At 44.4% G+C, this 5,333-nt stretch overlaps 1 protein-coding gene across 2 annotated transcripts in view; it reads right to left on the bottom strand.

Annotated features, from left to right (window-relative positions):
• LOC106816345 (1-phosphatidylinositol 4,5-bisphosphate phosphodiesterase delta-4-like) overlaps positions 1 to 5,234 on the bottom strand; it is a 41,299-nt gene extending 36,065 nt beyond the window's left edge. Inside the window, exon 1 of one of the 2 annotated variants that reach the window (XM_014820976.1) lies at positions 5,152 to 5,234. The gene's annotated coding sequence lies outside the window, so the exon portion shown is untranslated. The remainder of the gene's footprint in view (positions 1 to 5,151) is intronic. The other variant, XM_014820934.1, reaches the window with a different exon arrangement.
• Between the last annotated feature and the right edge of the window lie 99 nt (positions 5,235 to 5,333).

Genomic DNA, 5,333 nt, shown 5'->3' with positions numbered 1-5,333 from the left:
TGTGTGTGGCCTTATTTGCCGGTCGAACAGTTGCCGCCATTTGGCCCTCCACCATCCTGGTTCGCACTGCGTCTGCCACCTTGTTTATGCACGGCTGGAATGTCAGGGATGCGCTGGCCTTCTTCCAGCCAGCATCTCCTTTTTTTTCGATAATCCGGGGGACGAGACTTGCCCTCAGTCACTACTTGTGTTCTCTGGATCTGATTCTCTAATATCGCCTCTGCCAAATTAGTCTCTCGCCGCATTTCTCCAAACGTGTGGACAAATTGTTTTCACAGTCTCACCTGCAGTGTCTTGCAGTGATCTGGTGACAATGTCCTGCTCTACGCAAACGACTGAATTTATTTGCCGGGCTACGAAATAAGTGTTCAATGCCTGTTCATGCTGTTACATAATCCGATGGACTCCTCCGGTGGCTGGTAATGTAGAAAACACGTCCTGCACATCAAGTCCGGCAGAGTGAAGTAACAACGCTCTTCTCCTTTGCTTCGTAGTATTGTCCGTATCTTCGTTAACGATAAGACCTTTCCCATCAGCATAGTTCGAACGCTGTCAGCCATCGCGTCCAGCGTGGACCGCACGTAGCCGGGTCAGAGTAGCAGTCAAACGTCGGTATCTTATTTATCTCCATTCCAGATAATTTCCTTCACCAAAATAGTATTATCCTCGTCGCCAGTGTTGTATCTCTCTTAGTGCATGAATTAGAGTAGATATTTTTACCTCACATCACTCTTACTCCAATAAATTAGAGGACGCAGATATGTGAAACTCAACCACCACGTTTATTCCTAGAATACCCCCCCCCCGAGCCCTCTCCACCCGGCAAAACGATCTACTGAAAAATAGAACATTACAATAACTTCATTAAAAAAATTATATACTAATTTCATTCTCAGCTCTTGCAGCCAGTAATGGGCGTGTCATATTTATTATCAACAGCTGACATAACTACGAGCACACATAAACTGGATATAGATATAGACTACTAAAGAACTAGGTACTAGATCATACATATGGTACCAAATTATCATTTTATTATTGAACGACCACTATATTACCATTGTGTAATCAGACATTTTAAGGTACCATTGAAAATTCATGTGTCACCAAGGCAAACATTTCCTAAAAATTTCTGGTTGAAAAGTTAAAAAATGCATTTTACTTTTTAACAACTGCAGTGGTACCAATAAATCACTGTAAGAAACATACCTAGTGTCAAGCAAAATCAACCCAAATACCCCAATAGAGAAATAAATAAGAGCTGTGTATCTGTCAAAGTAACAGTTAAAGGTGCCCTGATTCGAAGTTTCAAGCGGCAAACATAAAATCAGGCAAAATGAATTATTTTAACATTGCACGTTTGTACCTGCCTATATATTATGTGTGATACGTTCATTCAAAGCTTTTAGACTGCAAAGTAAAAGTGTCGGGTCGAATGTATCAAACAACGTTGACTTTTGCCGCACTGTGGCGATGTTGTGACGTGTCTCTTGTTGCCATGTGGTGTTGCCAAGCGCTGAAGGTCATGAAGGCCGCATATGCTCATAGATATCATATAACACATGTGTTATATGATATCTATAGGGTTTGTACTGGATATATACGTGACCTGCCCGTCAACTCTTTGCCGCCATGATACAGAACCGCGGCAAAAACGCATTTTTCAAGTTGTTTTTTTCGTTGAGCGCGAAATATAGGCTTGACGCAACTTGCGCGGGCCGAGTGACCCCGGTTTATTGCGCGCAGCGCCAAGCTCGCGCGCGAAGCCGCCGCCCCAAACGCCGATACGCGCCCCCTTTTTTGTCCACTTTAGGACAGATATCTGAGACAGGGGGTCCTCTGAAAAACGCATTGACTCGCGAAAAAAACTGGGCGCCAATCCAACCGACATTTCGCGCACTGCGACAGCAGTAGGCCATCTCAAAACGCGCCCCTAAACGTATTTTTTGGGGCTGGCGCCGCCTCATGCGCTAAATCTAGTGACTGCCTACAAGAAACCTCAAGAAATGCTGTCAATTCAGCGCCATGACGCGCTTCGCCCTCGTTGCCGCTACGCGATGACTGCCACTACTTGCCGCAGCTATTAGAGTTTTGTCTATCACAATACTTTTGACGAAGTGTTGTTACGCGCGCTCCACGTGGCGGGACGGGCCGGTCTATCTGCAATTGCGATTTGCCGCCCGTTACGGCGCCTAGGCGTGCATGACGCTGGGACATGTTTTCAGCAAACCCTCCCGACCCGCGCTGCCGTGGCAACTCCACGTCGTGCCGACCAACATACGCTGCGCTGGCCCGCGCGCGAAATGTTTTTCCCAAACGAAAAAGATTTAGGCGCGAGCGGGGACCTTTTCATTTCGCCAGCTGCGAATTGCCCAAGATGTCAGCCTCCATGCACTTGTAGGCCAAAATCCCCACATATAGTCTACCAAAAACTTTCCGAACTTTCTGTAAGCTGAGCGCTTAAAGTAGCTTTGGTAGCTATGTTTTCTTTAAAACAACATGGAGTTAGATGTGAATTAACCAAATATCATCGCCGTTTCTGGGTTTGAGAGCGCGTCTAGGCTTATCACTTATTAGTTAAACTTATAAAGCTGGGCCCGAATTTCTTGTTTTAACTTTTTTAATGTTCGTTTGGCCGTTGGGGTTTCCGATTATTACCGTTTCGGCTTTGGCCCCCTCCAGGGGTAAACACTAGGCTTACTTACTACGACTAGGTCTAACCGTACTAAGGTAATACCTACTTTAAAACGAGGCGGTCCCAAAAAACCGAGTACGAGTACGTATAGCTCTAAGTACTGTCGTAAAAAGCCTAGTACTTAGGCCTAGTGATATATAGTGACCGTCGTAAGCTCTAGTAGTGCTGAAGGGTCGTTTGTCGAAAGGTTACGGCCGCATATGGCCAAGGATAGAAGAACATGGGTCCCAATACAAAAGCAATGTGCCTAAACCTAACCCTAACCTCTAAACCCTAAAAACCCCCAAAATCCCCAACCCTAAAAAACCCTAAAAAACCCCCCATAAACCCCTAAAACACCTATTATTTATTTGATTGTTAATATTATATTTTATTTATAATTTGATGTAAATGAAAACCCAAAATTTGGTTTGAAAATTGGGGGGACCCCCCCCATGGTTTCCTTTTTTTTCCTAATCCCTTTTTGGAAAAACCCCCCCCCAATGTGTTAACCCCCGGGAGGGTACCAATAATGTTTATAACCCCCAAAAAAGTTAACCCAAGACTTGCTCCTTACAGAAGTGTAACCCCTAAACCCTAAACCACTTAACCCTAAACCCCCCTAACCCTAAACTCTAAACCCCCTAACCTTAACCTAAAACCAAAAACCTTTCATATAAAAAAAAAAATATAAAAAAAAACATTATATTTCTTATAAAATAATAAAAATATAAAAAGGAAAAAATCGGAAGGGGGCCAAAAAACCCCCCAAATCAGAAGGGGCCCGGGGGCTATATTCCTTTTTGCCTTATGTTTAAATACCCCGGTTTGGCGAAAAAAATATTTTCCGCTGGGGCCGGCGAATACTGCGAGGAAAGGTCACGGTGGCAGTGAAACGTGGCCGTGCAGTTTTTACACGTAGGGCTAATCTGTAAGATTAACTGCTGCGGGGCCAAAGGGCCAAAGCCGCCATGCAAACAAATACTCGCCCTTGACGCCGCACGCGCGCAACAAGGCAAGCAGTCGCTCATAAAGGTCTATGTCCCCCAGCGGTACTGCCCGGAACGTATCCCTGAGGTACGGTCCGGATATAACCGGAACGTACTGTGGTCACTATTTACTATGGTGTTAGGGTCTACGGATTAGGGTTAGGGGTAAGGATTAGGATTGTAGTTAGCGGATGTAGGCAGTTAGGCGGCTCCCTAGACTCCGGTTAGTGGAGTAGGCGCAGGTACGCGTCCGGCGGCATATTTAGATATGCCAGGGTACGTTTCCGGTATACCGAACCGTACCAGTCGGTACGTTCCGGCCACTACCCGGGGACATAGCGACCCTCTCAGCGCAAGCAGCAGCCAGCAAAATGCCCGCCGTAGCCGGCCGGTTTAGTGTGGACGAAAACTGCGCGATGCTTACGCTTCCCGCTATACGGATTTCGCGCGCGCCGGCCCCTCCTTCGCGCGCGCGAATTCGTATAGCGGGCATGCGCAAATACTACATACAACACCCGCGCGTGCGCGTGCGGCCCAGTCCCGCGGAAAGGTGCAGCCGGTTTAAAACCGCTCCTTGGCGGTCGGGGAACAACGCAATCTATTTCGCAACGCCATCTTGTACCCGACTCTCTCTGGATTAGTGTTGTCAATCGGTGTTGTAATTTCGCTAAACGATCATCAGTTGCGACCAAGTAACGATGATCGCGTTACAATTCGGTTGACTCGGCCGGCTGTTGGAATGCCTGCGCTGTGCGTAACGTCGTGCCGCATGTAAGTGTGTGCATGTATGTGCTTGTTTAGCCCTGTTTACTGTTTGTTTGCCACTGCTTTACTACTGTGTGTATAATACATGTATGTTATAAAGGATAACTTGTATAGAGCCGAGATATCTTCTTGGATTCGCCATCACTTTCAAGTTTTCTTGTTCAAGTTTAAAAAAAACAATTTTTTTATCATTAAATCAATTATGGATTTTGATAACACAAGCGCGTTGGTTCGAGCCACTGCTTCAACTTATGATCGAGTATAATCGATGATCGTGACATCACTAGGCTTGATACATAATTTCACAGTTTTATCTTCAAAGCTAACGTTCAGTTAAAGTGTAGTGAGTTATTTACTTGCATTTTTACAATGGTTTGTCAGCAAAAGATGTAGTGCAGGAATGCATCTATAGAATGCATGAGCTAAGCTAGCTCATGAGCTAAAGATCAAGCGAATATGTCTAAAACCCTTTCATTTCATATATTCATATATATATATTATAATATTAACTACAGTTATAGTATTTGAAGTATAAGTGAAATGTTAGATAAGCTAACTAAAATTTATTTTATAGATAAAATACATATAGTTACAACTATAGACACTACACACTGCAAAAAACTTTTGAACATTTAATAACTTTTTAGACACCATGCTCTGCCTCAGTTAGTTGTGTTAAATCTTACAAAATACACTTCTAGCTCAATATATAACTAAACGTACATTGTTTACGCCACTACTCGGGTGGTCACGTGGATGTGTAGAAGCTCCTGACTCTGGCAGCACAAGCCGGTCCCACAACTTTTATTACATCCTAAATACATGAAAAAGAATCAGGTTTTCCTCACATGAAATCCAGCAGCCTAAGCAATACATTCAATTAATGGAATAGATGACCCTAGATG

This window comes from Priapulus caudatus, unplaced genomic scaffold (genome assembly GCF_000485595.1).
Source record: "Priapulus caudatus unplaced genomic scaffold, Priapulus_caudatus-5.0.1 Scaffold31, whole genome shotgun sequence".
In the NCBI taxonomy this organism is placed as follows: Eukaryota; Metazoa; Priapulida; class Priapulimorpha; order Priapulimorphida; family Priapulidae; genus Priapulus; species Priapulus caudatus.
The sequence above is the reverse complement of the archived record's forward strand: the minus strand, read 5'-3'. Positions and strand labels throughout refer to the sequence as shown.